A 27,414-nucleotide genomic window follows, 5' to 3' on the forward strand; every position below is an offset into this window, starting at 1 on the left:
CGTAGTGGATCAGACACCTGCGAGATCAAAGGCGGATATCGCGGGATTCACACTTGTGCGCTTTGTTGCTGATAAACTGGATGTAATTTAACTTATGTTACTTTTATATGAAAATAACTATTATGAACAAGACACCCAAAGTTTTTGTTATTTATTTCCATTCGAAAGACGTGTTTATCAATAATTTTTACTTTAATTAGGCCTACATACACGTTTTTATATATATATATATTATAAATATGACAACAATCACATAACCCACAGAGAGATCGCCTTTGTTAGAGAGTTTAGGAATAACCCCATATGATATCAGAGTTTTAAAATCAAACATTTTAAAAAAGAACCATACATCACGGTTGTTTAAACCAATAAGCATTAAGCTGTGTCGTCAGCAAGTCGTTTCCCATCATGCTTTTGCTCCGCGCAGTCGGTGGAGAGCAGCTGCGCTCAACTGCAGAATCCGACACAGCCGCCTTTCGCTCGCGAGAGTTTTTTGACATACGTCGGCATGACATCAGAGCAAGGTGGACCGCCCTTGGACACTTTTCTAACCGGCATGCATCTCGCGCTGATCACCGGTGATCGGTTCTGCGCAGATTTTGCTCATCTCAAACAAGCCTGTTGCCGTGCCAGTTGGTCACATGTCTTAGCGATCTCTATAGGCTGGAAAGCCTACTACCAATTAAGCATATGTGATGTGCATCTCTGTAATGAGAAGGGGTGTGGTCTAATGACATCAACACCCTATATCAGGTGTGCATAATTATTAGGCAACTTCCTTTCTTTGGCAAAATGGGTCAAAAGAAGGACTTGACAGGCTCAGAAAAGTCAAAAATAGTGAGATATATTGCAGAGGGTCTTAAAATAGCCAAGCTTCTGAAGCGTGATCATTGAACAATCAAGCGTTTCATTCAAAATAGTCAACAGGGTCGCAAGAAGCGTGTGGAAAAACCAAGGTGCAAAATAACTGCCCGTGAACTGAGAAAAGTCAAGCGTGCAGCTGCCAAGATGCCACTTGCCACCAGTTTGGCCATATTTCAGAGCTGCAACATCACTGGAGTGCCCAAAAGCACAAGGTGTGCAATACTCAGAGACATGGCCAAGGTAAGAAAGGCAGAAAGTCGACCACCACTGAACAAGACACACAAGCTGAAACGTCAAGACTGGGCCAAGAAATATCTCAAGACTGATTTTTCTAAGGTTTTATGGACTGATGAAATGAGAGTGAGTCTTGATGGGCCAGATGGATGGGCCCGTGGCTGGATTGGTAAAGGGCAGAGAGCTCCAGTCCGACTCAGACGCCAGCAAGGTGGAGGTGGAGTACTGGTTTGGGCTGGTATCATCAAAGATGAGCTTGTGGGGCCTTTTCGGGTTGAGGATGGAGTCAAGCTCAACTCCCAGTCCTACTGCCAGTTTCTGGAAGACACCTTCTTCAAGCAGTGGTACAGGAAGAAGTCTGCATCCTTCAAGAAAAACATGATTTTCACCTGATCTGAACCCCATTGAGAACCTGTGTGGTCCATCATCAAATGTGCGATTTACAAGGAGGGAAAACAGTACACCTCTCTGAACAGTGTCTGGGAGGCTGTGGTTGCTGTTGCACGCAATGTTGATTGTGAACAGATCAAAACACTGACAGAATCCATGGATGGCAGGCTTTTGAGTGTCCTTGCAAAGAAAGGTGGCTATATTGGTCACTGATTTGTTTTCGTTTGGTTTTTGAATGTCAGAAATGTATATTTGTGAATGTTGAGATGTTATATTGGTTTCACTGGTAAAAAAAAAAAAATTGAAATGGGTATAAATTTGTTTTTTGTTAAGTTGCCTAATAATTATGCACAGTAATGGTCACCTGCACACAGATATCCCCCTAAAATAGCTAAAACTAAAAACTACTTCCAAAAATATTCAGCTTTGATATTAATGAGTTGTGTTCATTGAGAACATGGTTGTTGTTTAATTATTAATGTTGTAAAATTAATCCTCAAATACAACTTGCCTAATAATTCTGCACTCCCTGTACAGTTATGGTCGTCATGTTTATGAAGCACTTGACTAAAGTTCACACATTTGTTTGTGTGATCATGTGAAGCTCTATTTTGCTAGTTCCTGAGGTGTCATTTCACGCTGAATAAACATTTGTTACTTTAAGGACCAACGTGCCACAACTTGACTGTCATTTCAAGCAGAAACAACCTCATCATTTTAAAAAGTCATTGGGATCTGATGGAATCAGATGGCATGGTGCATTCATAATCAACTGTGGCATTCACATGGCAATCCCAGTGCAGCTTTCTGCCATAGCAATATAATATTGATTTTTTTTTTCTTCTTTTCTCACTTCTCATTTCACACAGAAGCAACATCCTGTAGAGCATTTTCATTGTGTCCATTTCCGTAGAAAACACTCTTTATGCTGGCCTTATTTGGAACTGATAAAACTGGTCTCCCAGCTTCCAAAACCTTAAACAAGACCAGCAGAACTCAGCTCAATGTCCACTAAAGACTAAAAAAACACTGTAGGCTGGATTTGTCAGTAGGGAAGCAAATATATTTTATACATTTTAAATACATTTATATACATACATGATTCATCAGTAACGAACTGATGTTGACCTCACAACAGCAGCCACATCCACTAGAGTAGAGACAACCAGTCAGAACACAAGAAAAACATCCCAGTAGTGTAACAGAACTGGTCTAAATATTTCAAACAGGTCCTATAGTTTTAGCCTTGCTTCACAAACTAAAATACTTGTTTGAACAGAACAGGATCAGAGTGTCTCGTTCTTTGTCTTCAGACCTCAGATTGTGCACTGGTCTTAGAACAGACGACGCTCCTGGAGCTCCCCCTAGTGACTGAACATGAAAACACACTTTCTGCAATGCTATTTTAATGTGGGCTACATTTTTAAACATACATGTCGAGCATGCTAGGCGGGCGCACTAACAAGAACACTATTGCAGTCTCTAGCGGCAAGGGAAGTCAGGTTTACCTGCACAGCTCTTGCTGGCATCCGTTACACCCGCCTAAACCTCACTCCCATCCGGGTCACATGCAGCACCAATATAACCACAGTGAACCACAGTGAACTTTTATCTCTGGGACACAACTCACAATGCTGTGTTTTTTTTTCTTTCCAGAATGTTGCAGCACGTTTTTTTTTTTTTTTTTTTACATGGATCGTCAAGGTTATTTCAGATCAACACATGCAAGTGACCACTAGGTGTCGCCGTAGAGACTGGATTCGAAATGGATTCGAAGCTTCGAAACAATATGCACATTTGCTTCAACTGTTTCAATGCTTCACGAAGCCGGGTCTGCCACTACTAGTAGTAAGACCTTGGTTTAGTGATGTTACGTCTGACACCGACGCTCCGAAGCTTGCTTCAAACTCGAACGGTCCTTGCTTCGGAGCTTGTATCATTACGTCACGTGAAAATGACTTTTGAAGCAAACACACTGGTTCGAACCACCTGACTGCTTTGAGAGCCCAATCCAGTGTTGACAGGTTTGAAACCTGGCGGCTGTATTTCCTATAAAAGTGAAGCCAACTTCAAAAACCCTCTGCTACATTATACAAGTACAACCAGTTACACAAGCACATCCTTTTCAACATACAAAAATATCAGTCCCACCAGTTAACAAGTTATAGAGTTCTGCTTCCCACAGCTAAACAAGATAAAGCTTTCACACATGATACTGCCCTGCTAAAAAAAAAAATATATATATATATAGAAACCGTAACAAAAATTATATTGGAATTAATGGTTGTAATGGGAATTATAGTGGTCTATGTGGGTCTCTACATGTGTTGGGTTCTATTGGTGGGGGCATTAATATGTCCCAAACACACTACAAAAAATAATTCTGTAGTGGTTTAAATGGTAAAAGCCAATGGTTCCTATTGGTATTTTAATAGAAACCATTAGAATTTTTTTCATTTTAAACTGGTCTGATCTTCTGGGTGTCGTTCCCTGGATGACCCATGGCTGTTTTTATGTTTTGTGATGGTTTTCCCTTGTTTGTCCTGAGCTCAGGGCCGTAGGTAGGGAATTCTGGGCCCCCTGAAAAAACATTGATGTGGGCCCCTCCACTCATATCATATACGGTCGGCCTATAAGATATGGAGGCCCACATCTGGTGCCATGCACCTAATAAGGATTTCTTCCAAAATAACAAAACAGACAAATAAATAAATGCAAATAAAGATTATTGCTTTTACTTATTCTATATGCAAAGTTATATATAAATATTGTATCAAACAATGGCATTAAGTGATTAATAACTAAGTCATCAAGCAATTATGTAAGACAAACTAATAAAATAACAAAAGACAAGACATTTGTAAAATTATAAATAAACTTTTTTTTAAAGTAGCCCATACCTGCAATATTAATAGGCCTATAAAATGTCTTTCCAGGCAGTCTGAACATTTGAGAAATATTCAGAAATTAAAATGAATGCAGTCCAATTTAAAATAAAACCACTTAAGTTTCTCACTGTCTTCATATTTGAGGAAGATAATGTGCTATTTTATTAAATAAAGCTAATAAATCCATCAATAGCAATGAGTCGTATTCGCGTATTCTTGTCAGAGTTATGTTCTGTTTGGTTTTGTTTTCATGGACATTCAGTTTGGTCTCATCTGTCACATGTCTTCCTTTGTTCTGTTTTCCCGCCATCTTCAATCACCATGGACACAAATTTTCATCAGCTGTTTGTCATTTGAGTGTCACCTGATGTTCGTCATCTGTGTTAATTCATCTGTGTATTTAGTTCTAGTTCGTCTTCAGTTCATTGTCTGTGCACGAGCACACTGTTTCACATGTTTGCTGTATTTTGAGACTTATTATTAAAACCCTGAGTTATCTTCATCAACTTCGTCTCCGTCTTCATCTCCCTAGAACCTGATTGTAACAGAATACCAGACCAATACAGAAAGATGGATCTAGCCTCCATCAACGTTGCCCCGATGAGGGGTAACCAACTTTTGAAAGGAGTGACAGTGTTTGTGTTTCAGCGTGGCAGAGACCTGGACTGCTACGTGGAGGAGTTCCTCGACCTCTGCCATCTAGCCACCTGCGACGACGTCTGTCTCATGGAGGGATTCCGGTGTGGCCTGGACGAGGCCCTCCGCTTCATCATGCCACCCGGACACTGAAGGGATACATCAATTTCGCGCTGTGGACATGGGGATCCACGGTCACAGTGAGCGAAGCGGAGGGCGACAACACCCTTGTTCAGCCACACCCCACAGACATCTCGCAGGCTGACCCAGAGCACAGCCCACCAACGCCCTGCACCATGGAGACGACACCGCCTGAGCCCCCCGCAGACGGAGAGCATCCGCCCGCCGCTGACACAGAGCCTGTGACGACAGCGCCCACCGCAGCCCCGGAGCTGAAGATCCCAAGTGAGTCTGACCAGGGGTGTGAGCCGGCAACAGCCGTCCCAGAGAGAATTCTGGTGGAGCTTAACACTGGGGAGGACTGGCTCATTGACTGGGACACTGAAGTACTGTCTCCCACCCTGTCCCACCCTGTCCCACCCTGATTTATGTGAACTGTCTCCTGTGATCCCTCTTCCTTCTGTGCCATTTGAAACTGCCAGTCCTCCAGCCCTGCCACAGCTGTCCTCATGCTGGCCTGTGCCTTCTCCTGTGTTTCCCTACAGTGCGGATAAGCCTCAGACCAGCACTCGCCAGCCTCGTCCATTCAAGTGGATCCATGGGTTCTTCCTCCGGCCTCTGATCCTCTCGCCTCACCTCGGCCCTGTGACCTGATGGCTACACCGTGGCTCCTCCCACCCTCGGCACCACCAGAATCCCTCGATCTTGCAGCTTCACCGGGTTCCTTCATCCCTCCGGCTCCCCCTTGGTCAGTCATCACCCTTGCGCCACGGACTTACGATCCTCCCGCTGCGCTTCGGATCTCCACCCCTAGGGCTGCAGTGGGATCCTCCTTCCCCTCGGACTCGCCTTGGTCTTCAGTCACACCGCCTCCGCCTCAGGCCTCGAGAGTTCTGGTGTCCCCTCAGGTGCTCGTCCCTACAGCTCCGCCCAGGTCTCCAGTGCCAGCAGCGCCGCTCGGGACCATCGGCTCTCCATCATCACATGGGGATCCCCTGACATCGGTTTCGTCTCCGGTCGTCCCACGGAGTTTGTTGACCACGCCCACTCCTTGGCTTCTCCCTCCATCGACGCCACCGTGGGCTGTCGTCAGCTCTGTGTTCTGGGTCTGTACCATCTGGCCACTCCTCCCATCAGCGCTTTCAAGGACACTCCCTCCAGTTCCTCCATGGAAGCTCTGCCTGCCTGTCGGTCGACCTGCCTGTTTCTGCCCGCTCCTCCATTCGAGCCCTTCTCCTGCTCCTCGCCCACCTCCAAAGCCTCCACCCTCCCTCATCTGTTTATTTTGTTCTTTTTACGGCGCGAGGACGCGCCTTCTCGGAGGGGGCGTAATGTCACAGTTATGTTCTGTTTGGTTTTGTTTTCATGGACATTCAGTTTGGTCTCATCTGTCACATGTCTTCCTTTGTTCTGTTTTCCCGCCATCTTCAATCACCATGGACACAAATTTTCATCAGCTGTTTGTCATTTGAGTGTCACCTGATGTTCGTCATCTGTTAATTCATCTGTGTATTTAGTTCTAGTTCGTCTTCAGTTCATTGTCTGTGCACGAGCACACTTTCACATGTTTGCTGTATTTTGAGACTTATTATTAAAACCCTGAGTTATCTTCATCGACTTCGTCTCCGTCTTCATCTCCCTAGAACCTGATTGTAACAATTCTTGACAGTATTGTTAAAAATCACATCAGCAGCCGGCAAGTCTGTAATGCTTGTGACTCGCATATGCATATCTATTTTTCTGCATGTACTATTTTGGCGAAAGCAATTCGGGCAGTGAAATGATCGGGACACGGCACCCCATCAAATTGACCCCATCAAATTGACAAATTGACTGGCCTCCCTCTCCTTTTCATGACGCTATTTGTAGCTACCCATATTTTTTTTCCCGACATTTCAGTCAGTTTCACTTCTAGCTACTGTAACTTTTTCTAACTTCAACTGTTCTCGGAGCAGCCTCAACTCTGATTGGTTCTGTTCACTAGCTGGGGTGATTGCGATTTTATTGGGTCTCTCTGCTGAAATAGCCTAATAACCATCGGACTAAACCATTTAGGGGGGGTTGAGGAAATTTGGAAAACTTATTTAAATTGCATGTTTTTTGGTTTCCATTTAACTCTCAGGCATACAAATGTATATATTTGATTCATAAGAGTAGGGGAATATATAGCATAACTACTGAATTTAGTGGAGCCCCTATAATTGTCACCACTCACCACCTTTCACCCTACTAGTGATGGCCATGTCTGAGCAGTTAAACTGCCCAATGTTCTTCAGAAAAATCCTCCAGGTCCTGCACATTCTTCAGTTTTTCAGCAAATTTTCATTGTATGATAATTGAAATGAACTGATGACATCACCGTTTTCTCCAGAATGGCTTGACGGCTGAATAAAATTACGCTGCATTATTTTCCTGTTTAACATTGTAAAGCTGCTTTGAAACAATCTGCATTGTTAAAAGCGCTATATAAATAAAGTTGACTTGACTTGACTGCAAGTTCGGAGCCAGAGTCTTAGTTTCAAATCAGTTTTGTCTTTCCACACCCAAAGCACCAGCTCCGAACCAGGAAAAGTGGTTCTTAAGTAGCACCAAAACATTGCTGGTCTAGAAGTAAGAACCGCTTGCATCAGGGGCTGGGGGCGGGGTTACTGTGACCATAGATATCCATAATAAAGGCTAGACGTCTCGTCCGCGCTGCTGGCCAATGGAGGTGGACGTCCGCACTGTACTTTTTAAATAACCATAACTTGCTCAATTTTCTAACGATTTTCAGACTGTTTGGTTTGTTATAAACGTCAGAGATGTAGTTATGACACTGCATACTTATGAATAATTATTCATAATTTGTTCAAGCATCCAGAATTATAGCCACGTTAATAACGTTTGTAAGAAACCAAACCATTTGTAAATCCATCATGATTTCAGCGAGATAAGAGTATTTGTGTTTGTGCAGATCACTCACCTTTCATCAGGTACCACAGAGCCTGCCAGAAAGCTTGCCTGTGACAAGATGGCCACGGGTGATGACGGTAGAGACTCCACCGTAAGACATCTAGTTTATTATGTATATCTATGCCTGTGGCCAACAAGACGAACACAAACTTGAGATCCGCCATTGAAATAGCAGCTAATGGAGCTAATAGCTGCTGCTTGTTTGTAATCTCCGTCTATACAAATCACAGCGAGCTGCACGAATGCGTTGGATTCGATGTGTTTTGATGCCAATAGGATCGTAAAGCCATGTGAATCAATAGTAACTCAATGTTCGCCATTGTTGATGGAAGGCTTGTTCGAGATGCATCAGCGCTGTGCAGACCGATCTATGACAACGAGTACAGCGAGAGCAGACGACTCCTTATGCTTTTGATTCACTCACGCAGTGTTTTGATGTGTTTGTGTTTCCCGCTGCTTCACTAGCGTTGCTGAGAAAGATGAGACGTATACAGTGACGTAGCACCTGGTTCATTCTGGTGGAAAAGGGGTAACTGGGGACAATTGAGTGACTCAAACACAAGGTTGAAACATTCACTGATGCTCCAGAAGGAAACACGATGCATTAAGAGCCAATTGTCCTCAGTGTGAAAAGATTAATCTTAAAATCATACAGTCCCTGCTGGAGAGGATTCAAATATGCAACACATGCTGGAAAACTGAAGAATGTGCAGTACCTGGAGGATTTTTCTGAAGAACATTGGTCAGTTTAACTGCTCAAGACAAACAAGGGACTCACGAACAACAACAACAACAACAAACAAAAAAACAGCTGTATATCATTAGGGAACGACAGACAGTATTGAGAATCAATGGTTCATAAACTTTCGAACAGGGTTACTTTAATAAATTCAGGTATTTCTTTTGTCTTGTGGACTATATGTAAAAAAAAAAAAAAAAAGTAACATATCTTATTCAGGACAGTACTAAATAAAAAAAAATAGCATGCATTTTGTATGATCCTTCTTATTTAGTTTAAATTATTCCCATTTTCACAGATTCTGCAAGCAGTTCACATACTTTTTCTGGCCACTGTATGTATTATAGCTGTATAATGCGCTGATTACTATTACGGTTCTAAATCAGAGGACCGTTTACCCAAATAATGTCCAGTGACTAAGAGAGGAGTAAAGATGCCAGAGTCATGGATCAGCTTCACTCAATGTATTGATTAGGCAATGCAGAATTAACTAGTTATTCACAATATAAATATGAACACATACCAAATAAAATCTAAATGCAGGCCTGTGCAAATAATAAACACATAACTTAATAGAATTAGACTTTGGTTCAAAAGATACTGTGAAGTGGAAATCTGGCAAGTAGTGGAAATGTGCTCAGTGCAAACAAGTATCAGATCTGGACCACGGAGCAATGGAAGAAGGTGGCCTGGTCTGATGAATCGTGTTTTCTTTTACATCACGTGGATGGCTGGGTACGTGTGCGTCGCTTACCCGGGGAACACATGGCATCAGGATTCACTATGGAAAGGAGGCAAGCCGGCAGAGGAAGTGTGATGCTTTGGACAATGTTCTGCTGGGAAACCTTGGGTCCTGCCATCCATGTGGATGTTACTTTGAAACGTTCTACCTAAGCATTGTTGCAGACCAAGTACACCCTTTCATGGAAACGGTATTCCCTGGTGGCTGTGGCCTCTTTCAGAAGGATAATGAGCCCTGACACAAAGCAAAAATGGTTCAGGAATGGTTTGAGGAGCACAACGAGTCTGAGGTGTTGACTTGGCTCCAAACTCCCTGAACAAACAAGTGTGCTGAACAAACAAGTCCAATCCATGGAGACCCCACCTCGCAACGTACAGGACTTAAAGGATCTGCTGCTAACATCTTAGTGCCAGATACCACAGCACACCTTCAGGAGTCTAGTGGAGACCATGCCTCGACGGGTCAGGGCTGTTTTGGCAGCAAAAGTGGGACCAACACAATATTAGGATAATACAATATTAGGTCATAATGTTATGCCTGATTGGTAAGTATATATATATATATATATATATATATATATATATATATATATATATATATATATATATATATATATATATATATATATATATATATATATATATATATATATATATATATATATATCATCCTTTACTAGAATTGATCACATTCTATCTTTATTGTGGTAAATTTGGACTAACTCATTTACAAAAGATAATCTGTTAAGGGAATAGATTTTTCACTAAAGATTTACACTCACCTAAAGGATTATTAGGAACACCTGTTCAATTTCTCATTAATGCAATCACATGGCAGTTGCTTCAATGCATTTAGGGGTGTGGTCCTGGTCAAGACAATCTCCTGAACTCCAAACTGAATGTCAGAATGGGAAAGAAAGGTGATTTAAGCAATTTTGAGCATGGCATGGTTGTTGGTGCCAGACGGGCCGGTCTGAGTATTTCATAATCTGCTCAGTTACTGGGATTTTCACACACAATCATTTCTAGGGTTTACAAAGAATGGTGTGAAAAGGGAAAAACATCCAGTATGCGGCAGTCCTGTGGGCGAAAATGCCTTGTTGATGCTAGAGGTCAGAGGAGAATGGGCCGACTGATTCAAGCTGATAGAAGAGCAACTTTGACTGAAATAACCACTCGTTACAACCGAGGTATGCAGCAAAGCATTTGTGAAGCCACAACACGCACAACCTTGAGGCGGATGGGCTACAACAGCAGAAGACCCCACCGGGTACCACTCATCTCCACTACAAATAGGAAAAAGAGGCTACAATTTGCACGAGCTCACCAAAATTGGACAGTTGAAGACTGGAAAAATGTTGCCTGGTCTGATGAGTCTCGATTTCTGTTGAGACATTCAGATGGTAGAGTCAGAATTTGGCATAAACAGAATGAGAACATGGATCCATCATGCCTTGTTACGACTGTGCAGGCTGGTGGTGGTGGTGTAATGGTGTGGGGGATGTTTTCTTGGCACACTTTAGGCCCCTTAATGCCAATTGGGCATCGTTTAAATGCCACGGCCTACCTGAGCATTGTTTTTGACCTTGTCCATCCCTTTATGACCACCATGTACCCATCCTCTGATGGCTACTTCCAGCAGGATAATGCACCATGTCACAAAGCTCGAATCATTTCAAATTGGTTTCTTGAACATGACAATGAGTTCATTGTACTAAAATGGCCCCCAGAGTCACCAGATCTCAACCCAATAGAGCATCTTTGGTTTGGGATGTGGTGGAACGGGAGTTTCGTGCCCTGGATGTGCATCCCACAAATCTCCATCAACTGCAAGATGCTATATCAATATGGGCCAACATTTCTAAAGAATGCTTTCAGCACCTTGTTGAATTAATGCCACGTAGAATTAGAATAGAAGGCAGTTCTGAAGGTGAAAGGGGGTCAAACAGTATTAGTATGGTGTTCCTAATAATCCTTTAGGTGAGTGTAATATTACAACTTTGGCATGTTGAAGCTAAAAAAAACATTGGATTATTTCTATTACTATAAGTCGCATGAACAAGCACCGATTTGCCTCCGATACCCCTTAAGCCCTGAAGGTATTTTTTGAGTTTTTTTGTCTGAGTGACATATACAACTTTAAAGACTCATAACTCCAAAACTATAGTAAGGAGAGTCAAATGGTAGGGATCATTTGTTAGCAAACATTTTATATTTTTGGAAAATATAAATGTTATATTTGGACAATATATTTCTGAGAAACTGCTGATAAAAGGCATTTTTTTAATATATATTTTTAATAATTTTACAAATATTTCTTATTTAACATTCAATAACTTAGGAAGGAAATAGGCCAGCAGAATAATTCTTTTTTGGTGATTTTCCCCTATATGTGGTCTGCATCTGGATCAAATTTTGTGGCAATTACATAAAGTAATCAAAAGTTACCGCATTTAGAACAAAAGTAGCCTTTTTGTTCAGTCCTTGACACCCTGAAAAAATATACAACTTTAAAGACTCACAACTCCAAAACTATAGTAAGGAGAGTCAAATGGTAGGGATCATTTGTTAGCAAACATTTTATATTTTTGGAAAATATAAATTTTATTATATTTGGACAATATATTGCTGAGAAACTGCTGATAAAAGGGAATATTTTAAAATATTTTTAAAATAATTTTATAAATATTTTTTATTTAACATTCAATGACTCAGGAAGGAAATAGGGCAGCAGAAAAAAATCTTTTTTGGTGATTTTCCCCTATATGTGGTCTGCATCTGGATCAAATTTTGTGACGATATCATAAAGCAGGGCCGTGCAGAGAGTTCTTCAGAGGCAGGGGCTCAAATGTAAAAAAGGGGCAATATGTAAATATGTATATATTAGGGGTGTAACGGTACACAAAACTAACGGTTTGGTACGTACCTCGGTTTTGAAGTCACGGTTCGGTACGGATTCGGTACAGCAGTTTTACAAAATTGCGTTTTATTAATTTTTATTCAACAGTGGTTTAATAAAAAAAAAATTGTGTCTGTCCTTAAATGAATTCAATTATAACTAAAAGTTTCTTAAAGATAATGCTGTAAACTATATAGGGAGCCCTTACATATTGCTATTAAAGATTAACAACAGAGCCCAAACTATTAGCCTAAATTCATTTGCTATTTATTTTTAGATATAATAATCAACACTCATAAGCTTCACATAAGGCAGTTTTTGCATTAATATCTAAATCTAATTATTATTATTTTTTGATTTATTTGTTTATTTATTTGATATAATCATTTAGTGGCTGTAATTTTCATGACAGGTTTATTTAAACATAAATTAAATAAACAAGACATCACTAACAGGCTAAGTGGTATATAATGATTATATATAGGCTAAAATAACGAATATATAGCCTAATATAGTGCATGTATTCAGTGAAAGAGTTAAAGGGGTGGTAAACCACGATTTCACTATTCTAACTTTAGCTAGCGTGTAATGTTGCTGCTTGAGCATAAACAACATCTGCAAAGTCACAACGTTCAAAGTTTAAAGCAAAGGGAGATATTTGCTTTTAAAGAAATCAGTTTCTAAGGACTACAGCAAACGGCCAGTAGGCGACTACAGACATTCCTCCAGGGCTTGCTGACATCACCAGGCCCAATATTTACATAAACCCCTCCTCCGAGAATATTAACTAAGGGGGGGTGAGGCCATTTTGTATCGCGGCGCTGTTGTGGTATAAGTTAGTTAGGCTGGAGTGTTGTTGCCGCGATGCCAAGGAAACGCTGTTATTTTCATCCGGATTGCAGGTCTGGGGTACTTGCTCTGTTCAGCCTTCCTTGTGGGACGGGGGTGCGTTGCAGAGCGTTTAACATACAGCATGTTATATGCACGTGTGTTTGAGTCAGCGGGGAATCAGGCGCGCGCAGGGGCTCCCTGCAGCACAACAGAGGAAAACATCTAAACATCCACCGTCTTCGCGATTTCAATGCCGGATTTGCACAACGTCAGCTGCGTGAAAAAAACACTGCCGGTGCTTGGATGCACGACGCGCGCGCTGCACATTTCACGGAGGACAACACAAACTTCGCGAGTTCAATACAGGATATGCACAACGGCTTGTCCTGAAAGCTGGATTTACAAACAGAAGCTGTTTACGGGCCACAACCTGTAAGTCTGATTTATTTTTCATCGATGTGTTTTCCTGTAATAGGTTGTAGCAATGAAGTAAACAGATGACAACGCTGTTCTGCAAACCAGTCTGTTAAATGCTCATTCATACTTAACGTTATCCGACGAACACCTAATGTTACAAACACTAACGTTAAAATCTCAACAGCGAACCTGACATTAGTGTAAATGATTCTTTGATTAGAGCTTTTATGTATTGTTTATCTTCAGGCATGCTAAACATGCTTCTGTGTGTGATTTGGCTAACTTAACGTTGCTAGTTAAAGCCAGTGCTTAGTGTTCGTTTTGGGTTAGTTCTTGCGACAGATATTTGGCTATAATCGTTCTAAAAATACAAAAGTTAAAGTGCCATTCAGTAGCGATCACTATAGACCCGCAGTCTTTACTCTCGAGGACTGAGCAGGTTCTGCTCGATCATCTTCACTCAAATGTTCTGGGTCTGATTCGGGCTCAGATTGGTATGGTTTTATTGACGCCGTTGTTTCTAACACTGACCAAAGCAAAGTCTACCGGTGAAGGGAAGGGGCGTGACGTTTCCGACATACGTGCACTAGGCGTTTAGCGAATCACAACACACTGGGCCAGCTAACCAATCAGAGCCCACTGCGTATTTTTGAGGGACTGGCTTCATACAACCCGGAAAGCATCAGACCGTTTTACAAGGAGGGACAGAGCAGTGTAGAATAAAGGTCAAATATATGAAAAATAAGGCAATTTTTTTTTAAACGAAGCATGAACACATGTTACAGTGCACCCCACAAACACAGTCAAGCCTTCAAAAGAATGTGGTTTACCACCCCTTTAATCTCTCTAGTGAACTCACAGCTGTGGACACTGAATGACTTCTGAGGTAAATGTGATTCTACATGACATTGTTTGTTTACAAGCTGTTTTATTGTCTTTCCGCGGTTGAAACACCTATGGAGCGATTACACAACACATGATACGTTTCAGTAAGTTGTAATGTATCCTCAACATACCTTAAGATATTCATTTCTTTAGGAAGAGATGATCGCGTTCACTCGCGCGCCGCGCGCTGCCGCTTGAAGTTGAACTGATACGCGTCTATCTGTCACGTCACATAATAGAGCGTTAAAATGGCATTTATCGTTTGAATTTCGTGATAAAATGGACTGAATACTTAATATGTTCGTGTGGGAACTCGGATTGAAGTGTGTTCCGCGCTTTAAACAAGCCGACTGTTATACTGACTGTTAACTGTTATATATTACATTCATAACCGTTTGGTACACGCGCGCACCGTACCGAAACGTTAGTTCGTCTGTGTCCATGTAGTTTTCAACCGAAGTTTTCAACCGGTAAAGAAAATTACCGCTCCACTTCACATGCCCAATGGAATTTGAACTTGCTTTGCCAGATCACGATTGGTTGGTGTATATACATGACAAACGGGCATTGGTGAATTGTGTAATACTTTAAAATATATAATATATAGATTTGTAATTAAATCAACACATTAGCTCTGATTATGGATGAAAAAAAATATTGGTTTACTTTTTTTCCCGTAAGGCCACACACTCTCTGAAATATTTATTTCAGACCATATTTGGCTCGAGAGCCGCTTCCGAACAGAGGAAAATCAGCAATCAATCAAAACGCACGCAACCCATAGCAACGCGTTATGGCAACGCCTCAACAGAAATTGTCCGACTTTTGAGCCGTTCGTTACTATTGTATACATTGTAATCAATGTCATGTTATAATAATCACATTTATTTAGTTTTATTGACCACGATATTATCATTGATATTTGTCTGAGAGGGGCACTTTTGATTCATTTTGAAAAAGGGCAGGGGCTCGAGCACCCAAAGCCCCCCCCCCCTCTGCACGTGCCTGTCATAAAGTAATCAAAAGTTACAGCATTTAGAACAAAGGTAGCCTTTTTGTTCAGTCATTATATTATTACAATATTATGTATATTATATTATATATATTATATAATAAAACATAATGGGTATCATTTCAAAGCTTAGAATCTCAGCTTTCCAATGAATCTATAATTTTTTATATGCTCTTGACGAGCGCTGAGTTATTCATCTCAACCGGAGTGTACCGCCCGCGGGCGCCCTCTAGCTGCTATATAACGTAAATGGCCATATTCTGCAAAACTGCACTGATCACCACATCATCTGCGAGGAATATCTCGTGATCGACGCAATGGATTATGGTGTCCTTGGTCTCTTTTTAATCGTGGGAATCTTCTGCAAATAAGGTTGTGCCATGTTTAACGATCGGAGAAAGTTTCATGAAGCTACAAGCGTAAACGCGACTTTAAAGCTACTGTTTTTAGCATATGTGCTCCTGTCAGGCTATAATGTGTAATAATTCAATGAGTGATATTTTCTGATTCGAGTGAAGGATTGTGGTGTTCTTGGACTTTTTGTAATCTTGAGAATCTGCTGTAAATAAGGATGTGCCATTTTCAACGATCAGAGAACGTTTCACGAAGTTACAATGATAAACGCGATGTTAGTGCAACAATAGCTTATTTAAGAGTATGTGCGCCTGTTAGGTTTTAATGTGTAATTATTCCATGAGTAATATTTTCTGATCCGAGTGACGGATTATGATGTCATTGGTCTTTTTTTAATCGTGGGAATCTGCTGTAAATAACGATGTGCTACTTTTAACGATCGGATAATGTTTCATGAAGTTACAAGCATAAACGCGACTTTAGCACAACGTTAGCATATTTGCGCCTGTGAGGTTATAATTCCATGAGTGAGAATTTTGGATGAGAGTGACGGATTATGGTGTTCTTGGTCTCTTTATAATCGTGTGAATCTGCTCTAAATAAGGGTGTGCCATTTTTAACGATCGGAGCTTGTTTCATGAAGTCACCAGCAGAAACGCCAAGTCTAAGCAACTGTTATTTTTGTACTCCGCTCATGTGCTTCTGTGCTGTTTTCTGTGTGCCATATTTCAACGAGGGATATCTATAGATCTAAAAGACAGATTATGGTGATTATGGCTCTTTTTAATCGTGAGAATCTGCTGTAAATAATGATGTGCCATTTTCCACGTTTCGTGAAGTTACAAGTGAAAAACGCCACATGAATGCTGCATCAGTTTATTATTTACATATGGGTCTTGCAGGACTTGACTTACAAAAACTCGCTAAAAGTTTAGTCAAAGCCCAAAACAATTAGGCTTGTTGTATTCTGCTCCACGAGACCTTTCAAATGACATATGACACATGACTGAGCTGTATGATGTGATTGACACATGGCAGAACATAATAACCCCCCCCCATAAATTATGATTCCCCCCCCCCCCCCCCCCCCCCCCCCCCCCCCCCCCATTTTATCAGCAAATAACTCATCACTACTTTGGAGATAATCATAATGGCTACATTCATTGTAAAGTTTTGACTCTAAGCTTTCAAATGACTTTTCAAAAATATGACAATTAATTTTTCACAGCTAGGTGGCAAGTGCACTCCGTTACCCGGTACACTCCGTTTTAGATTAATAACTCAGCACTCGTTTTGAGTATCCCAACATGGATAGGTGCATTGAAAAGCTAAGCTTTAAAATGATACATATTTTATGCAATTACATTCAGTGGTTGCTTAGTAAATAAGCTCCACGAAAGCTCTGCGAAAAAAAATCGCAGGGGGGTGTGCCCGGGGCTGGTACACTTCGGGTTTAAGGGGTTAAGGGCATTTGTCTGCGATTTCGTAAAACCTGTTGGCGAGTGAAAATCTGGGCTAAAATCCTGCAGTGTGAACTCTGCATAAGTGAACCATACATGTCCCCTCCCGGTCACCGTATATGTTTATAGGGTGAATTCATTGGGACACTTTTTCCAAGTCATCTCAATGGCAAAAAGTGTCCAAATCACCCAGAATTCATGTTTCTACAGCCTCTATGGGAGTGATGGTAAAAAATTTTTAAATGTTCTCTCTTTTGACTGTCGTTATCAATCTCACTCTATTTTTTCCCTCTTTTTGAAAGTTGTAAAATCGCTTTTTTTTTGTTGCTATTTGAGCAAATGGGCACACAAAAAAATACTTAATGTATTCTCTCATTCACAGCCATAATATTTAACCCAACTATGACGACTTCCGCTCTGAGAAACCCAGAAATGTGAAAAGGGTCTATTGACTGGGCAGTTTAAACGACAGAGCTGTCCGATGTCCCAACACTTGCCAACTCTTCTGCTACACACTCGAAAGTATGTTTTCTTCATAAAAAGAGTAACCTAACATACATGCGTAGTATAAGTGAACTAAACATGTCCGATCACCGTAATGAAGCACCTGACTAAAGTTCACACATTTGTTGGTGTGATCGTGTGAAGTGTTATTTCATCTATTTTTGTTAGTTTCTGAGGTGTCATTTCATACTGAATAAACATTTGTTGCTTTAAGGGTCAATGTGCCACAACTTCCTACAGAAATGTTTGACTATCATTTCCAGCAGAAATAACCTCACAATTATTTTTAAGTCATTTTAAAATTTTAGTCTAGTAATGGAATCAGATGGCATGGTGCATTGATGGTCTACTATTGTATTTAAAAGGCAATGCCAGCGCAGCATTCTGCAAGAATTTTTTTTTCTCATTTCACACTGAAGCAACATCCTGTAGAGCATTTTGACTGTATCTATTTCCGTAGAAAACAGCCTGTGCTGGTCTTATTTGGAGCTGATAAAAACTGGTCTCCCAGCTTCCAAAACCATAAACAAGACCAGCAAAACTCAGCTCAATGTCCACTTATAAGACTAAAAAAAACACCTTAGGCTGGATTTGTCAGCATTGTAGCAAATATATTTTATAAATGTATTTGATAAAACTTATACTTTGCGTAATATGCATACTTTACATAATGTGCTCTCAGATCATCTTCTAGGATGGATAGGCGAATATAGGCTTCAAAAATAATCATATTATTTCACAAATCTTTATTTTCTGTACAAAAAAACCTCCGGGGCTTGTACAGGCATAGACTGTAAAAAAAATAGGTTAAAGGTCATCATCATCGCCCCCTAGTGTCCTGATGTGAGAATGTCTGATTCATCAGTAACGGCTGATGTTGACCGCATAACAGCAGCCACACCCACTACAGCAGAGACAACCAATCAGAACACTGTGGTCTGAGGGAAAAACATCCCAATACTGTAACAGAACTGGTCAAAATCTTTCAAACAGGTCCTATAGTTTTAGCCTTGTGTCACGGACTAAAATACTAGTTTGAACAGAACAGGATCAGAGTGTCTCGTTCTTTGTCTTCAGACCTCAGATTGTGCACTGGTCTTAGAACAGACGACGCTCCTGGAGCTCCCCCTAGTGACTGAACATGAAAACACACTTTCTGCAATGCTATTTTAATGCAGGCTACATTTTCATAACATACAATTCTCATTACATTCTCATGACATACAATGTGTTTATAACTCACCAGACAGGCAACACAAACTCAACAAAATAAGTGTGTGCAACATCATCTCCAACAGCTTAAGATAAAAACACTATGATCTGAAAACTATCAGTGGTTTAATAAAGGAACTCTTCAGTCGGGGAGAATAAACTCCTGTGCGTCACAGTTCATGTAATGCTTCACACTCTGACTAGTCACATGATACAGTCAATGAAAACTAACATTTATAAACCACAAAGCATTTTAACCAAAGTTCCCACCGAAATACTGTTATCATTATAAATAGATAATCTTCTAAAACACAATAAATTGGATCTTGCAATGATGCATGTTTTGAGGTTTTTGTTTTTCCTTAGGCCTATAGTTACTAAATGCATCGTCCTGAAGCTTTACCAGTTTTATTTTAGGAACGGTATCTAGTAGGACATATACAATTATGGTCGTCATGTTTATGAAGCACATGACTAAAGTTCACACATTTGTTGGTGTGATCATGTGAAGATCTATTTCATCTATTTTTGCTATGTTCTGAGGTGTCATTTCACACTGAATAAACATGTGTTACTTTAAGGGCCAAAGTGCCTGTCTTGACTGTCATTTCAAGCAGAAACAACCTCATAATTTAAAAAGTCATTGGGATCTGATGGAATCAATCTTTTTTTTCTTTTCTCACTTCTCATTTCACACAGAAGCAACATCCTGTAGAACATTTTGACTGTGTCTATTTCCGTAGAAAACACCCTTTATGCTGGCCTAATCTGGAACTGATAAAACTGGTCTCCCAGCTTCCAAAACCATAAAGACCAGCAGAACTCAGCTCAATGTCCACTTAAGACTAAAACCACCTTAGGCTGGATTTGTCAGCAGGGTAGCAAATATTTTATAAATGTATTTGATCAAATTTATATACGTTATATGATTATTTCACAAATCTTTATTTTCTGTACAAAACCCCTCTGAAGCTTGTTAAAGGTCATCATCATCTTCATCATCATAGTGTCCTGATGTGAGAATGTCTGATTCATCAGTAAAGGACTGATGTTGACCTCACAACAGCAGCCACACCCCCTACAGAAGAGACAACCAATCAGAACACAGGAAAAACATCCCAGTACTGTAACAGAACTGGCCACATTCATTTGGGCCACTCTGACACTAGACTAACCTGACATAAACTCCACAGCAGGTTACACTTTGACTCAGAAACTGAGCTGCAAGTGTCTAAAGCATTCTGTGGAAACAATTGTTTCTTCCATGAGGGGAAAAAACCCCCCTCTTATTTAACAGTAAAGCTGTCAAGGGGAAATCCTTAATGTTATCAAGAAAGGAAGCCTGCATATAAACATTTAAAAAACATGAATAGGTCGCTCTCTGGAGCTCAGTGAATTCAAGGGTGGTACTGTGATCTGTGCAATAAGTCCATTCATGAAATTTCCTCACTACTAAATATTCCACAGTCAACTATTAGTGGTTTTATAACAAAGGAAGCCATTGAGAACAACAACAACTCAGCCACAAAGTGGTAGGCCACGTAAAATCACAAAGTGGGGTCAGTGCAGGTGCACAGTGCGCAGAAGTCGCCAACTTTCTGCAGTCAATAGCTACTGACAACTTTGTGTGGCCTTCAGATTAGCTCAAGAACAGTGTGTAGAGCTTCATGGAATGGGTTTCCATGGCCGAGCAGCTCATCCAAGCCTTACATCACCAAGTGCAATACAAAGCATCGGATGCAGTGGTGTAAAGCACGCCACCACTGAGCAGTGGAGAATTTAATCTATTTTGCTAGTTTCTGAGGAGTCATTTCACACTAGTTAATTTGTCACTTTAAGGGCCAATGTGCCAGAACTTCCTACAGAAATATTTAACTATCATTTCCAGTATATCTCTCATAATTATTTTAGTCATTTTAAAATTACAGTATAGTAATGGAATCATATGGCATGGTGCATTGATACATCTATTATTGCATTTACATGGCAATGCCAGTGCAGTATTTTCTGCAATAGACTATTGACTCTTAGACATTTTTTATTTTCTTACTTCTCATTTCACACAGAAGCAACATCCTGTAGAGCGCTTTGACTGTGTCTATTTCCGTAGAAAACAGCCTTTATGCTGGCCTTATTTGGAACTGATAAAAACTGATCTCTCAGCTTCCACAAAAGACAAGCAGAACTCAGCTCATTTGGCTGTATTTGTCAGCAGGGAAGCAACTAAATTGTATAAATGTGTTTGATAAAACTGATACTTTGCAATGTATGCATATGCTTTACATATTGTGCTCTCAGATCATCTTCTAGGGTTAATATAGGCTTCAACATATATCATATATAGCTTAAAAAATAATCAAATTATTTCACAAATCTTTATTTTCTGTACAAAAACCTTCCGAGGCTTGTTAAAGGTCATCATCATCGCCCCCTAGTGTCCTGATGTGAGAATGTCTGATTCATCAGTAATGGACTGATGTTGAACTCATAAAAGCAGCCACACCCACTACAGTAGAGACAACCAATCAGAACACAGGAAAAACATCCCAGTACTGTAACAGAACTGGTCTAAATCTTTCAAACAGGTCCTATAGTTTTAACCTTGTGTCACACACTAAAATACTAGTTTGAACAGAACAGAGTGTCTCGTTCTTTGTCTTCAGACCTCAGATTGTTCACTGGTCTTAGAACAGACGACGCTCCAGGAGCTCCCCCTAGTGACTGAACATGAAAATAAACTGTAAAATAGCATTGCAGTGTTTCTCCATTGGTTTGGCTAATTTCTTGAAACAGAAATTACATTCTCAAAACAACATGGACAAACCTCCAAACCACTTGGCAATTGTTCACAACAGAATAGCATTTCTCATTCATTTAATCAAATTGCAAATGTCTAAGTACATGTCTCAATGTCTCAGTACATCTTTGCAAATGATTAAGTACAGGTAGCCTACATTTAGCACAATTTCCAAGTGAATAGATCTTGTTGATCTAAACTGATTCTCAGTCTAATGGTTGTTCGCTCCAAAACGTATCAGCGTCATTTCATTGTATAAGTCATCACATGCACAATAGTCTGTTCAATTGTCAAAATTAGTCAAGAACATAATACCATGAATACCATATATGAATCCCTTGAAACATTTGATACATTTATTACAGCAATTGACAGTCAGGTAAAACTAGAACTTGACTAATGAAGGAGGACTTTCACACATCTCAGATGACCAATCAAACAGTATGTTTAGTTACCTGACAGGTGCTGTCCATGACTGTGAATGCTGCCAAACATGTATGTAAAGAGCTTGACCATGCAGGACCAGTACCATTTCTAAACATGGAGGCACCTGGCCAAGTAAATGAACAAGAGAGGGGAAGAGAGTGGAAGAGAGGGGAAGGGGGGATGAGAGGGGAAGTGGGTAGAGGGGGGTAGAGAGGGGAAGAGAGGGGTAGAGAGGGGAAGGGGGGATGATAGGGGTAAAGAGGGGAAGGGGAGATGAGAGGGGAAGTGGGTAGAGGGGGGTAGAGAGGGGAAGGGGGATGAGACGGGAAGAGAGGGGAAGGGGGATGAGAGGGGAAGGGGGTAGAGGGGGGTAGAGAGGGGTAGAGAGGGGAAGGGGGATGAGAGGGGAAGGTGGTAGAGGGGGGTAGAGAGGGGTAGAGAGGGGAAGGGGGATGAGAGGGGTAGAGAGGGGAAGGGGGTAGAGGGGGGTAGAGAGAGGGGAAGGGGGATGAGAGGGGAAGGGGGTAGATGGGGGTAGAGAGGAGAAGAGAGGGGAAGGGGGATGAGAGGGGTAGAGAGGGGAAGGGGGTAGAGGGGGGTAGAGAGGGGAAGGGGGTAGAGAGAGGGTAGAGAGAGGGGAAGGGGGATGAGAGGGGTAGAGAGGGGAAGGGGGTAGAGGGGGGTAGAGGGGGGAAGAGAGAGGGGAAGGGGGATGAGAGGGGTAGAGAGGGGAAGGGGGTAGAGGGGGGTAGAGAGGGGAAGAGAGGGGAAGGGGGATGAGAGGGGTAGAGAGGGGAAGGGGGTAGAGGGGGGTAGAGAGGGGAAGGGGGTAGAGAGAGGGTAGAGAGGGGTAGAGAGGGGAAGGGGGATGAGAGGGGTAGAGAGGGGAAGGGGGTAGAGGGGGGTAGAGAGGGGAAGGGGGTAGAGAGAGGGTAGAGAGGGGTGGAGAGGGGAAGGGGGTAGAGAGAGGGTAGAGAGAGGGGAAGGGGGATGAGAGGGGTAGAGAGGGGAAGGGGGTAGAGGGGGGTAGAGAGGGGAAGGGGGTAGAGAGAGGGTAGAGAGAGGGGAAGGGGGATGAGAGGGGTAGAGAGGGGAAGGGGGTAGAGGGGGGTAGAGGGGGGAAGAGAGAGGGGAAGGGGGATGAGAGGGGTAGAGAGGGGAAGGGGGTAGAGGGGGGTAGAGAGGGGAAGGGGGTAGAGAGAGGGTAGAGAGGGGTAGAGAGGGGAAGGGGGATGAGAGGGGTAGAGAGGGGAAGGGGTAGAGGGGGGTAGAGAGGGGAAGGGGGTAGAGAGAGGGTAGAGAGGGGTAGAGAGGGGAAGGGGGTAGAGGGGGTAGAGAGGGGAAGGGGGATGAGAGGGGTAGAGAGGGGAAGGGGGTAGAGGGGGTAGAGAGGGGAAGGGGGTAGAGAGGGGAAGGGGGATGAGAGGGGTAGAGAGGGGAAGGGGGTAGAGGGGGTAGAGAGGGGAAGGGGGTAGAGAGAGGGTAGAGAGGGGTAGAGAGGGGAAGGGGGATGAGAGGGGTAGAGAGGGGAAGGGGGTAGAGGGGGGTAGAGAGGGGAAGGGGGTAGAGAGAGGGTAGAGAGGGGTAGAGAGGGGAAGGGGGATGAGAGGGGTAGAGAGGGGAAGGGGGTTGAGAGGGGAAGGGGGATGAGAGGGGTAGAGAGGGGAAGGGGGATGAGAGGGGTAGAGAGGGGAAGGGGGTAGAGAGAGGGTAGAGAGGGGTAGAGAGGGGAAGGGGGATGAGAGGGGTAGAGAGGGGAAGGGGGTTGAGAGGGGAAGGGGGATGAGAGGGGTAGAGAGGGGAAGGGGGATGAGAGGGGTAGAGAGGGGAAGGGGGTTGAGAGGGGAAGGGGGATGAGAGGGGTAGAGAGGGGAAGGGGGTAGAGGGGGGTAGAGGGGGGTAGAGAGGGGAAGGGGGATGAGAGGGGTAGAGAGGGGAAGGGGGTAGAGGGGGGTAGAGAGGGGAAGAGAGGGGAAGGGGGATGAGAGGGGTAGAGAGGGGAAGGGGGTAGAGAGGGGTAGAGAGGGGAAGAGAGGGGAAGGAGGGTAGGAAGAGGTAGACCTGGAGAAGGATGTGGCCAAAGAAGACAGAGACCGAATTTATCAGATGCGATTCTACTGAGAACCCATGGGTTGACATTGAGAGAGGCTGGACAGAGACTTCAGCCCAACCTCAGCAGATATAAATAACAAACCTTTGAAAATGCATGAATGAATCGAATGATGGTACAAATGTGGAGAGAAATAAATATTTTCATCAATATGCAGTACTGGTCTTGTGTGTACTGTTTGGTCCATATATTCATATACTTTACTCTAACAAAATCTCTGAAAAAAAATATTATATCATTAGAAAAGTAGAAATTTTACAAGTGTTTACAGTAAGATTGAGAACAGCAGCGTGTGGATGGCCAGGAAGGTGAGGACGGTAATTATCATTGTTTTTTTTGTTTGTGTGTTATATTACGCTAGTATATTATGCTGTATACATTTTCTTTTTACTGATGTATGGAAGTTACTTTATGTGTGTGAATGATAATGGTTACAATTTCTCTGACTAACCTCCGCCCACAAGAATACGCGAAAAAGGGGGCGTGGTCTTGTTGCTCCCTCGTGGAGAAGAGGAAGTGTTGCGTTCGGTTCAGTTCGGTTCGGTTCGGTTGCGTTTGTCGCCATGTCGTCCAGACGCTGTTATTTTCATCCCGGAGTCACTCTGACACTAGACTGAACCTGAAACCTGAACTAAACTCAGACCACAGGTTACACTTTAAATCAGAAACTGAGCTGCAAGTGTCTAAAGCATTCTGTAGAAATAATGTGTTTCTTCCATGAGGGAAAAAAAAACACTTTTAGTAAAGCCGTTGAGGGGAAATCCTTAATGTTAGCAAAAAAAGAAGCCCGCATATGAAAACATGGTGGCATGGTAATTTTTTTTGTTTTGCTTATTTATTTATTTTTACAGTTATTTTGCACATTAATTAAACATATGTAAATATATTTTAATTTGAAATATTTGCATATATGCGTTTCTTCATATGTAAATAATTTTAGATATCCATATGTTTTCATTAATTTGCAATATATGTGCATATACTGATTTTTACTGAATTGCTTTGGCACATTTCTTGAAACTTTATTTTCTTACCATTGTGCAATTGTCACAACTGTTCACTGAAATATCAGAACTCTACTGCATGTTTGTAAAATGTATACTCACCTAAAACAATGAATTCATGCTTCAAAACCTAGTTATTGTGTCAGTAAATTGGCCAATGCCACCAAAATATAAAGTGTTTCTATCATCGTGTGAGCCACACTGGTCAAAATGTTGTTTTTTCACCATGGCAGTCAAGCGTGGAAATTATTGTTATATACAAATTTCATGCATGTACTACAGTTTTAATGACACAGTGCTTACTATGCAAACATGTAACAAAGCTTACAATAGGTGAAGATTTACTTCAAAGAGTTAGTAGTACACAGCAAAAGATTTATACAGTACGTTTATTTTATAAAAATGTGTTGAAGGGTCAAGGGTCAAGCCAAACATCACTTGTCTATTCATCAGACACATATCCTTCAAGAATGATTTTATGTTCCATATTAAAATAAGAATTAATGATAATCAAGTTATAACCATTTCCTACATTTGATAAATCAGTTCTCTATATTCAAGGAGTGATTTTGGATATTGTAGTGTTTTAGTTGCTGTGTGCTTTTGAATCCACATTCTTTAGGTGCTGCTCTGAGTCTGTGTCAAGACGTGCTGACAGGCAAATGTCCTTGGTGTTTGACACTCCAGGGAGTAAAGAGTGCTCAGCATGTGTTAACTGTATGTCTTACTAAAGTGACCCCTGGGGTCATCTATGTCACAGCTATGGGACTCTTGTGGGGACTCTTTTATGTACCTCTTTTATATGCTTTTCTTACTAAATAGAATAAATTCACTTCTGTACTAAATGTAGTATCAGCATGTTTTGGAGAAGTGCTTTGTTGATAGTTAGTTAAGATGTTCCAAACCTTGAGGGAAACCGCTATTCTCTGGAGCATTGTGTGTGCGTCTCATGATTCTGTGCAGATCCAGTATTGGAGATGGTCCTTTCGGCAGACGATTCTAGACTTGGAGGCGTCTTTTCTATGACCTCCGAGGTCACTAGGGACTAATCTGGGCCTGGGCGACATCAAGTCTACGCATTTTTAGTGATATATGCTCCTATCTGTCTACGTGTGGAAAGTTGCTTACGTTGCATGTTGTTAGAACCAATCAGAATCATTTCACATGGCAGTAATGACGTGTCTAGACCTTAAAAACAGTATAACTGTTCAGAAAATTGTATGTACGTTAGACGGAGGCGGGGAGACTGTTAGAGGGAGCGCGGCCTACGAACTCCTCTTGAGCTGGCTTCTGCTGATGAAACTGCAAACTATTCTTCAGTAAAATTTTCTTTAATTAATCTGACTCCTGACTCCTGGTCTTCATTTTTCACTACTGGTCCTGGGTCCTAAGCTGTTACCCCAACAGTGTAACATGTAAACTAGAAACGTGTTCATTTTACTGTAATTTCTTATTTCAATTTGAAATGTTTTACATGTTACAGTTACTCACATACTGAACAGAAATGTCATCCATGAAAAACAAAACAAAACACAAAACAAAACAAAATTATTCAAGGTGGACATCCTGTCGCTCCTGTTGTTCTGGCCAAAGATTTTCATCAACATCACATCTGATGTTTTCCCTTGCAAGACAAAAAATCTCCTTGATTTAGCTAAATACTGCTGCTCTGGTTCCAGCATGAGGGTGATGTGCAGTCCTATGTATGTAGAATGTACAGCTAGATTTGATTATGTTTTGTTTGGTTATGTTGATTATGTATTTATACCTACAACCCCAAATCAGAAAAAGTTGGGACAGTATGGAAAACGCAAATAAATAAAAAAAGAAGTGATTTCTAAATTTACTTTGACTTGTATTTCATTGCAGACAATATGAACACAAAATATTTCATGTTTTGTCTGGTCAACTTCATGTCATTTGTAAATATGCATCCTTT

This window comes from Gobio gobio, assembly GCF_949357685.1.
Source record: "Gobio gobio genome assembly, chromosome: 24".
Lineage (NCBI taxonomy): Eukaryota > Metazoa > Chordata > Actinopteri > Cypriniformes > Gobionidae > Gobio > Gobio gobio.